Genomic DNA, 10,873 nt, shown 5'->3' with positions numbered 1-10,873 from the left:
TCCCGCCGGCTGAGCGTGAGCCAGCAGTGTGCCCGGGTGGCGAAGAAGGCCAATGGCATCCTGGCTTGTATCAGCAATAGAGTGACCCGCAGGACAAGGGCACTGATTGTCCCCCTGTCCTAGGCACTGGTGAGGCCACAGCCTCCAGTGTGTCCAGTTCTGGGGCCCTCGGTTCAGGAAGGACATTGAGACCCCAGAGGGCAAGGGAGCCGGTGAAGGGTGTAGAGCACAAGCCTTAGGAAGAGCAGCTGAGGGAGCTGGGGTTGTTTAGCCTGGAGAAAAGGAGGCTGTAGGGTGACCTTAGCACTCTCTACAACTCCCTGAAAGGAGGGTATAGCCAGGTGGGGATTGGCCTCTCCTCCCACGCAACCAGTGACAGGATGAGAGAACACAGCCTCAAGCTGCACCAGAGGATGTCCAGGTCAGGCGTGAGGAAGATTTCTTGACAAAACGGGTGGTTAGGCATTGAAGTGGGCTGCCCAGGGAGGTGGTGGAGTCACCATGCCTGGAGGTGTTTAAGGAAAGAGTGGATGTGGCTCTTAGTGCCATGGTCTGGTGGACAAGGTGGTGTTCAGTCATAGGTTGGACTCAATGATCTCAGAAGTTTTTTCCAGCCTAATTGATTCTGTGATTCCACCCGCTGTCTTTAATTCATAGGGATCTCTGAAGATTTCCTGTGGTGACACAGACATGTCAGGCTGCAGGTGAGGCATTCTGTCAGGGACACTCAACAGTTCCTTGGCCATCTGTTTCTTTGCACGTGCAGGTTTCCAGGTGTAAGTCTGGGGTGTTACTTGCAGTTTGCACGCCTTAAAAAGCCACTGTGAGCTCTTCATCTCAAGAGTGTGGTCACATATGAAAGAATGACAGTGCACAAACCAATACTAGTAGGGAAATTAATAGCACATCTTGGTTGCTTTAATTATGGACTAAGAATTGGAAAAATGCTGCTCTACTGGGCAGAGCCCTCCAGTGGTGCCTGGATGAGCATGAGAGGACAACTCTCCTTTAAACACACTTAAGGTGGCTCTGGCAGTCTATCCATCCTGCTTGGTCTCTGACTGAGGCCAACAGTCTTGTAGACCTGGCTAGTGCTACAAGATGAGTAAAAATGACTGTAACCCTCCTGGCTGCACATAAGGTTAGCTGGCCTTGTCAGGAAGAGAGGCTCCTTGTTCCCTGGGCAGCACTGAGATCATGCTGCTCATGCCTTTCTGGCATGCAGCACTTCCCACCTGCATCCAATGATCCAGTGACACCACCCAGCCTGATACCAGTGCTAGACTGATATATGTGGGGATGTGGAAGCCACGGTACTTGGCCCCTCTTAGATGGACTTTTCCTTGCTGTTTTTTCAGGCGTGTGCGCTTTGCTAGATGAGCCATGGAAAATAGAGCCGTGTGTGAGAAACTGCCTCCCTTTGCCAAGGAAAGCTGTTCGTTGCTGTCTCTGTCCCCAGAGTGCTTAAGAAAGTAATCCAATAGCATGAAGTTGAAAAAACAGTGAGTGAGGCACACGGCTAACATTCCGTGTTCTGTTGTTTCCTCTCTGTGAGCCCAACTAATTTTTTAACTGCTTTTACACAGGTGCAGGGATTACATCAGGAAAGTATTGTTTAATTGTTCCAGGCATATTTGTTTTCAATGACAGGTATATTTATGTTGTTAGAAGTTTGTTTTGAAAACAAGTCTGATCCAGACTTTAACAAAGAAAAGCCGTAAAATCTGAAGATGGAAGCTATTTTTGTGCTGGCAGCACATAGAAGTCTGGCTAAATTCCTCAGTAAACTCAACTGGTGCTCTCTTGCTGTTCTCCCTCCAGTGTTAATGGCCCCTAGCAGGAAAAACCCAACAGGCAGGCTACCTGGTCCTGAACTGTCCCCGTCCTCAGGATGGCATTTTTCTGAGAGGTGAATTCAGCACAGGAACATGCTAATAGACTGGATTCAAAAGTAGTCAGGTTCCTTCTTTCCCCTCCTGTATGCATCCTGCTCTTGCTTCTCTGGCAGAGCAGCTTGAGCACCCAGCCAGGCATGAGGTGTGCCTTATGCCAACCAGGTCACCAGTCTGCAGTGGCTGTGGAGCAGGATCCCCGTCCTCAGGATGGCATTTTTCTGAGAGATGAATTCAGCACAGGAACATGCTAATAGACTGGATGCATGCTGGTTTATATAGGCCCTCCTTCTGGTCCTCCTTCCCTGATAGATGCAGAGGGAGGTGGACACCTCAGGTAAGCCTTCTTGTGCACTCCATGAACTTCATCTGAGAAAAGGGTCTCAATGCTCCAAGTGCTATGCAAGCACACAAGAATCAGACCTTGACTTTGTGGCTGGACACAGCTACGGCCAATCTGATCTGGTGCTGGCAGCACTCCAGTGTCTGGAGACCTCCAAAGATCCTTCCAGCCAGCACTCACAGGATGCCAGCTCTGGCAGTGCATTACATAAGGGAAGGAAAGGTTTCTATTTTATATTTTGGCTCCATAGGGAAGTGGATGCAAAGGGAAATAAATAGTCTTGATGCAGTTAGGCAGCACAGATATCTGCAGTACACTGGAGCTGAACCCAGTCCTCCATTGGTCCCAGGCCCATTCTTTAAATGGAAGCTGAGCAAGCACCTTGAAATCAAAATTTTTAAGGCAAGATGTTTACCTTTCTTCCTGGCAGAAAATTTAATAAAATATTTTTTTGATTCCTCCTGATTCAAAAGTAGTCAGGTTCCTTCTTTCCCCTCCTGTATGCATCCTGCTCTTGCTTCTCTGGCAGAGCAGCTTGAGCACCCAGCCAGGCATGAGGTGTGCCTTATGCCAACCAGGTCACCAGTCTGCAGTGGCTGTGGAGCAGGATCCGTGAAGCAGATGGGGTGCAGAATCACAGCCCACCCCACATCCATGAGGACGTCACATTCCCCGCCAGTCAGACATCTGACTTAATGTGCAACTGTCGGCTGCCTCACAAGCTGCAAGGCGTGTTTCCTATGCACCAGAGCTGTGCTATGGCACCAGGAAGCCACGTAAGCTTACAGTGACAGTGATGTCCTTTCGCTGTTCTCTGATTTACTCTAGTGATCTACAGTGAAGTTTGGCTTTTCTCAGCTTTCAGAGCACAAGGCCAGAAATTAGTCCTTCTGTCAAAGTGCATTTACTGTAGTCTCAAAATAAGATGCACCCCTCTGAGGCCAGCCTCTTGAGAGATGTGCAGGGGAAACAGCCTGCATAGTTTCTGTTTCTCAGTTCTTGAGAATACTTTCGTGGGTCCCTAAAGAAAAACCCCACCCCAAGACTGGTCTGTCTCGAAGGGAGAGACCTGTGAAGGGAGATTGATGTGTGGTTCCAGAGAGTTGTTAAACCTGTGCAAAACCAAGCTTTGTTTGCCATTACTGGTGAGGCAGACCACGTGCTGGGCCATGTGAGGACACACAGATAAAGGGACATTGTTATCCCTTCTTCTAGGTATCCATTAGGGAAGGATATGGACAAACTGGAGGGGGACCAGCAAACAGCTGCAAGGCAGGAAAGGGCGTGGAGCAGCACACGGTCTGCTGGCAGGAGCTGGGCTTGGATTGCCTGGATAAGGTGAGGCAGGAGGGAGGTTTAACATCAGCCTGTAAGTGCTGGAAGGGTAATTCCAAATGGCTGAAGGCTCTTTGATAGCCTCAGCTGACCCAAGGAGGGGCAGCAGCCACCTAGCTCTGGGTCTATTAGCCAGCAGCAGTCACCAGCAGCTCTGGGACAAGCACCAGGGAGGTAGGGGCATCGGAGAGAGGGGGGTTTAGTTGTGGAGACATTCCCTGTCCTGGAGACAGGATTTTAGTTGTGGCCACAGAAAGCCTGGAGGGGGCTAGGCGAGCTTTGTCATCAGTGGGGCTTGGACTGAGACATTTCCCCCTCCCCCCAAGAGCTCTGGTGATGCTGGGGGCCTGCAAACTGCAGACCACACTGTGTCTTTATCCGACCCTCAGCAGCACAGCAGGGAAGATTGGTAATTTAGGCCAGGCTCTGAAAGATACCCAATGAAATGTATCTTGGACTAATTAGGCCTTAGGGCTCAGGAACTCAGTTCCAGTTTGCCTGGCCTCTGTTTTGACCCTCTTTCCTTTGAAGTTCATAGAGGAGAGGGGAAAGGAAATGAGAGGAGAGGCCCCGCTTTTCCTGTAAAATGCCTCATTCCTTATAAAATTGTTTGGCAAAAATCTCTTTCAGCTGGACAAGCTGAATACTTTAATACATGCCTGCAGTCATTTTCCACCCTTGTCTCATTCCCCTGGCTGCTCTGTCACTGTTCTGCATCAGTAAAACTGTAGATGCATAGACACAGATATTTCTCAAAGAGGTAGTAGAGAAGATCTCCAAAAGCATGTTAGAGGGCTCTGAGTTGCAGCATTATTTTATTTCCTGGGCCAGCTGGAAGTGCACAGCACTATGCAGTACAGTGGTGCCTGCTCCAGCTCAGCTCTGGGTTTTGAGACCTTTTTTCCAGGCCAGCCTGCTGGGACACACAGCTTCCAGCCTTTGCCATTCCGTGAAGAAACCATACTGAAAATCCGCATTTCCATGTTAACATTGCATGAGGAGGAAAGCAGCCCAGGGATGGTGAGGGAGAGGCACACAGTGTCTCAGATCTGTCCTAGGCACTAGGGATGTTTCAGAGCAGGGGGAAGCCCAACACTCCAAAATAAGGCAGCTGTATTCCCTGTAATATCAAATTTCCAGGAGGTCTTGGTGGGAAGGCATCTCTGGAGGTCTACAGCTCAACTCCCCAGTCCAAAGCTAGATCACGTTGTGTTCAGCCATGTTGACTTCTGCATACCTCCAAGGACAGAGACTTGACTTCCAAGTCATACCACCCTCAGTGGAGGAATTTTTTCATGCCCAGTTGGAATGCCCCATCCTGAAGCATGTTTGTTACCCATGTCCTGTCCTTGTCTGCCTCTGGAAGAGTCTGTGTCTGTTTCTTCCATGACCACCATTCAGGAAGTGGATGACCCCTGTGAGAAATCCCCAGTAGTCTCTTCCCCAGGCTGGAGAAGCCCAGTTCCCTCAATGGTCCTTCATAGACCCTGTGCTGCAGCCTCATCACCACTCTGGTGGTCACTGCTGAATTCTCTCCAGTTCGTCAGTGTTTTCCTTGTACTGGGTAGGCCCAAACTGCAGGATGCAGTAGTGAGATGAGTCTTTAGCAGCACTAAGTGGTGAGGAAGAATCACCTCTCCTATGTGGAAATTGGCAAAGTTGCTTCTGGCCCCTTTCTTCAACCTGCTGAGATCTCATCTGGTGACAGGCCTTCTTCCTGAAACACAGCAGCCAGTTGGTATTAGTTATGGGCTTTTTCTTATCTCTCCTTGGTATGGGTTGAAATCCCCTTTCCAACAGATGTGTGTGCAATGGGTTGGCAAGGGTCCTGAGAACTGCCCAGGGTTTCCTCCACTTTTGGCCAGGGATTCAGAAAGAGCAGTCAGAACTACTATTTCCCTGGAAGGTGGCCTTGCTGCAAAAGGTGAATGGCAGAGAGTGTATTTAGAGCTGGAGTCATCCTTACTTCTCCTTTTGAGGGTGAAAAGATGGCCCAAGAGTGGTCAGAGATTTCCTACACCTACATTTAGTGCCCATCTGCAGTCCTTAGGCTGGAGGTTTCATATCCTGTTTCATACCAAGCCCGCCCCACAGCTGCAGGAAAGAGGACTGGATCCGGCCGCAGCAGGGGCTGAGCTCTGGTTTGGGTAAACAGCTGGTGATAGGGAGTCTCCAGCTTGCCTCATGATCCTCAATGTGCCTATATGGGAGTCTGCACCAGCATGTAAAGGGCCCGTGCTCAGACTGCCCACTGGCTTCACCTGAGTTCATCTGCCCAGCTGACTCCTGCCTTGGACATCTTGGAGGCACTGGCACCTTGCCCAGACTGTGAGGAGCAGCTAGCTGACCTGAGGCTGCTTCATGCAGGTTGGTTTTCTGCTGTTTGCAGTGAGGGCAAGGGGAGATCCAGCACAGCTTGCAGATGGCAGGCAGTTGCTGGGGTTCCCAGAGAGGACAGCTTCCAAGTAGTGTTTCCACATGCAATTAGCAGAAAATGTCTGCAGAAGCCACATATGCAGCTATGCAGGGGCACAGATGCATTATAAAGCCACAAGCACCCCTGCAGAGTTTTCACAGAGGTGGTTGCTGTGGTTCTAATCTGCATGGTTTTGAAGTCCTACACCAGCTTCTGATGCGAGGACAGACAGGGATGGATTTGGGCGCATAGAGAGCAGAGGAGGCCTCGTGAAAGCAAAATGTGGCATGTTGTACTTCGGTTGTATCACCTTGGAGGGGGAGGCCACATTACAGCCTTATTTTAGAAGCTGGATTTTCCAAGCCATTTGAGTGATTTTAATGTGTGAGTCATGTCAAAACTGCTTCAAGGTTAGAAGTGAAATTAAAAATTAGGCTGAAAAGCTGTTATTCACAGGCAAAAATTGATTCAAGAAATTAATCTTTCATTTGTAAGGACTGTAGACAAGGGAGAACTGTGAGAAGACTAATTTCCATGTAACTGTAGACTAATCACGAGTAACGACACTCCCTGGTGATATTTGCTAGGATTGAGTATATTTAACTTGCAGCCTGTGTTATACTTCCAAGCTGTAATCTTGGGCAGGGCCCTTGGATGCTTTTACAAATGAGGCAAGAGGCAATAAAATGAGGAGCAGAAGTAAGGAAGGGACGGGAAATGGTGTTTGTGGCTTGGCAGGCGGCAGCGTTTCTTCAGGGTTAGCCCCAGTCCCAGTCCTTGCCTTGAGATTGTCAGCACCAGCAAGACACTCAGTCTGCACTCCAGGAGCAGTGGTCTTGCTGCTCTGTCACCAGTGTGAAATGCCTTTGCCCATGATGGCGCTTGGCTTTAGAGAAAACCAAACTCTCTGATAGCATGGCGAGGCTGAATCTGCACCCAGTTTGCAGATTTGGTGGGCTGGGGCTTGATAGCACACACTGGCCACCACAATGCCCTGTGCCCCATGACAAGAAAGCATCCAGGTGGCTGGAATTTCTTGTTCTTTTGGGAACAAGAGCTGTCCCTTCAGGCCATTTGTCCCTGGTACTCCAAACAAAAGCAGTCTCGGTGACTCAAAATGTCCAAGCTGCTTGTCCCTCATTTAGCCGTGTCTCTACCTCTGGGTGTTTCTTGCAGGCTTCAGTGCAGGAGACCAGCTGCTGTCCCTTAGGATGGGCAGTGTCCAACTGGAGAAGGGTAGTTTCTCCCAGATTAAGGGAGTGCACAACAACCACAGCTCCTCTCACCTGTTTGTGTAGAAGCCTGGCCCGGGGTGGGGCGGAACTCACCTGGCATTTTTTCCAGGATGGGCTGACAGGAGGGACTGCCACCGGGTCAGAGACAGACCAGCAGCCTGTACTGCTGCTTGGCTGTGAAGGCAGCATGGGAACTGGTGTCCTCCTGCTGCTTTGTGTATAGCCTCAGAGTGGACAAGGTACAACTGGTTGACTCGAACAACCCTTCAACTCCAAGTGGTTTTGAATCAGGGGGATGGGAAGCAGGAGAATTAGTTTGTTAGGAACAATGCATCCAGCTTGGTCAGCATACCAGGGCAGGAAGATAAGAGACCACTGATAAGGGCAGAGGGAGTCTCAGACAGACATCCTGCCTCATCCCAAAACTAGCTCAAACCAGTCTCGAAGCTTAAACCCAGGCCAGGGGTACAAAAGAGCATGCGTAGAGAAGAAAGGTGAAAAGTTCAGGATGATGAAGACTCCTGACTTCATCAAAAAGACCCTCGGAAGACCCCTACCAAAGCCACCAAACCACACTGCGCAAGCGCAACGCGGATGTAAATGACTTTTGGGTTCATTATAATACGAAGCGAGGCTGGGTGGGGCTAGGTGATGAATATGTATAGGCGTGTTGCGAAACTTAATGAATATGGAACTTGTAACCCGATAAATACCGAGCTGAATGCAGCTGTCGACACGCATGGCTTTGGAGGAGCGATCCCCCGTGCGTCCCAGCTGGAAATAAACATACCTACTTTACTACTTATTTAGTAGTGGAGTTCTGTCCGCTCTTCAGTTTGTTTGGTTTTTAATCAATACCTGTAATATCATCATGCAGCAGGGTGGCTGGAGGAGATCCCTGAGTATCCTGTCCCTGTCACTGGGAAGCACACACATAGACCTCACAAGGGGCTGAAGTCAAAGTCTGAGAGTCTTGGAAATATCTGCTGGCACCCTCCTCCTGCTGTTTTCACAGTCAGAACCCGAAGCCGAGTGGTGGAAGCCCAGCTCCTCCTGGGAAAGGGAGGAAAGCCAGCTATTTGACTGCAGAAAAAAAGCAGTTGCCTGCAGAATACTTTCTAAGCCAAGGTGGGAACACACAGCTGCCAGGGGGGTCAGTTTGCACCCATCGCAGAACAAAGACAAACTTTGCAGGCATTTGCACCTAGGCAGGATTTTCTTTTATCTGTGCAATGTGAGAAGCTGTAGGCAATACCTAGTGATTTAATTTCAGTTGTGTACCATAGACCGTGTTTTACGCTTCACTGAGTAACTTAGTAAAGCACCTTCACCACTGCTTTTATGACCAATTTGTCTCACCTGACTGCTTTCAGACCCCCAGCAGTGCTGCTGGTGGTGGAGCCTCTGGGAGTCTCCAGTTCACACCCCTCCGTTCAAACTAGGGATGAGTAATGTGAAGCAGCTCAGCTCAGAGGTTACAGGGGCTGGAAATGTCCCTGGTGAACACCTGCGGCAGCCCCCGGTGCACCTCTGTGCGTACACAACTCCTCCTACTGTCACCTGCACAGAATGGCCGGGGGCTGCAGCTGAGCCCAGCGTGACATGTAAGGTCGCATGGGGCCCAGCAGCACAAACACCAGCAGGGCATTATGAAGGTCTCCCGCCCTGGCATACAGCAGCTCTCTCCTCAGAATAAGGTCAGGGCAGCTGTGGCTTTGTGCAGCCATGTCCATGAACCACTCCCCTGGGGTGGAGACCTTCTCCCTCCCTGGTGCACTGTACATTTGCCTACCCAAGTTGTGGCAGCGTGGGTGGTGGATTTCTGTACTTGCAACAGTGGCAATAAGCACACTCACAATGCCTGCCTATGCTGAGGGTATCTGAGGAGGCACACCTTGCAATGGGTGTTGGCTGTGAGTCTGATGCTTGCACTACAAGGAAAGGAGACCTGATGGAGACCTTTGAGACTTCCCAGCTTGGCTATGCAAGTCCTTGAAGCTGTCCTTGCTATGAGCAGGGCTTTGGAGCTGGGCATCTCCAGAGCTTCCTTTCCAACCTAAATTTTCACAGGATTCTGCTGTAATGGCAGGTGCACTAAGGTTTTGTTCATTTTCCTCTAAACAAGAATTTTTTGAGAACAAATTTGACATAGTAGGAGTACTGTTGGGGTGGGAAGGTTGTACAGAGCCTTTTTCATTAACTATTAGAAGAGCTTTACCAAAAGGGCAGGTTGCCATCCAGTATCACTCCTTTGATCACCTGGGGCCTTTTGTGGTTGTTGGCCAAATCACAGCACCGCTCCAACACAGAGGCCATGGAGTTGGCAGAGGACCCAGTAAAGGTCCCAGATGGTTACTGGCATCTACAGGTATGAATCTCAAGAAAACTTTGGCTCCTGTTATGTACTTTTTTTGTTTGTTGAGTATTTTTGTATTTATTGCTTTTAGTGGAAGTATTTCTTTGCCAGGGACCATAAAAAACCAGAAGTGCAACAGTACACGTGTGCAGACGAAAGATTAAGTTCTAGAAGACAGGAATGTTCTACGTCTCTCTCTCACCACACATACATATATACGCAGATATATCCTTACATATCCTTTTTCTGTTTTTTACAGTGCTGGAATAATCATTATGAGGGAGAGGCTGACATGGTGAAAGGCAGAGCCTCAGTCCGAAGCCTCTAAATAGGAGGACTGGACCACCAGGACTTCTACAGAGCTCAGCAAGCAGAAGTGTCAGAGGTGAGGGAGGAATAACCCTGAGCATTGGTCCAGGCTGAGAAATGACTGGTGGATAGGACTTAGAGGTAACTGTTAAAAGAGCTGGAACATGGGCCAAAAGTAATTCTCATTGTGTATAATGCAAACCGCTTACTAAGCTGTGCAAGGAGGACCACAGCCAGCCCAGTGGAGGGGTGTTGGAGACTCTTGTGTAGCTGCAACTCCAAAAAGCTTTTCAAGATTATACATTACAGTAAGGAGAAATGGATAATGATGCTGGCGAAGTTCAAGAGAGATTCTTTAACAGCCCTCTGCAAAACTGCTGAGGTTACAGGCAGTCAGACCAGTGGAAACCCAAGTGTTTAAGCAGGGAGACTGAAGGCAGGCATGCTAGCAGAAAACAGCAGGCAAGATGTCTTGCTGTATGTTAGGCACTGGAATGAACAACACACAGCCTGCTGGCGTGGCCTAAATAACTCATTACCTGGATGGGGCAGCTGTGAGAGCTGTGCCAGGGTGCAGGGTACCAGCAGCACTTTCTGCTTCCTCCCAGGGCCATCACTTCCAGTATGCTGGTGATGTAAAGTTTAGGTTGAGTCTTAGAACACAGCCTGTTCTTTTCTAAGTCAAAATGGCACTTTTTTGGCACTGTCTACTGTCCCTCAGCTTGTTCTTATGTTTTGCTGCTGCTAGGTGGCATTTTCTCTGAAGGCCTGGGGTCCTTGGCCACAACATGTTTCCAGTGTCGCTCTTTCCAATACCACTGTGGTTCCTGCTGGATGGGTTTCTTACTATCATACCATCTCGCGTTGCATGAAGCAGGGCTTGCTGAAATGGCTGGAACAGTCTCTGCCCTGAGCTGTTTGTGCAGCAGCAGCCACAGCTTTAAACACTAGCAGAAGTTGCTTATTTCCCCTAAAGGGGGATCTTTA

At 49.4% G+C, this 10,873-nt stretch overlaps 1 long non-coding RNA gene across 1 annotated transcript; it reads right to left on the bottom strand.

Moving 5' to 3' along the window:
- Window positions 1-4,368: 4,368 nt before the first annotated feature.
- LOC121662442 lies at window positions 4,369-10,873 on the bottom strand. Its single transcript, XR_006015293.1, has 2 exons — window positions 10,426-10,873; window positions 4,369-8,274 (listed from the first exon to the last, which is right to left on the bottom strand). It is a non-coding gene; the product is annotated as an uncharacterized LOC121662442 (long non-coding RNA).

The sequence above is a fragment of the Corvus kubaryi genome, unplaced genomic scaffold (assembly GCF_017639235.1).
Source record: "Corvus kubaryi isolate FWS band 111438036 unplaced genomic scaffold, C.kubaryi_AGA036_p1.0 37249, whole genome shotgun sequence".
Lineage (NCBI taxonomy): Eukaryota > Metazoa > Chordata > Aves > Passeriformes > Corvidae > Corvus > Corvus kubaryi.
Note: the sequence above shows the minus strand (reverse complement) of the source record. Positions and strands in the feature narration are given on the sequence as shown.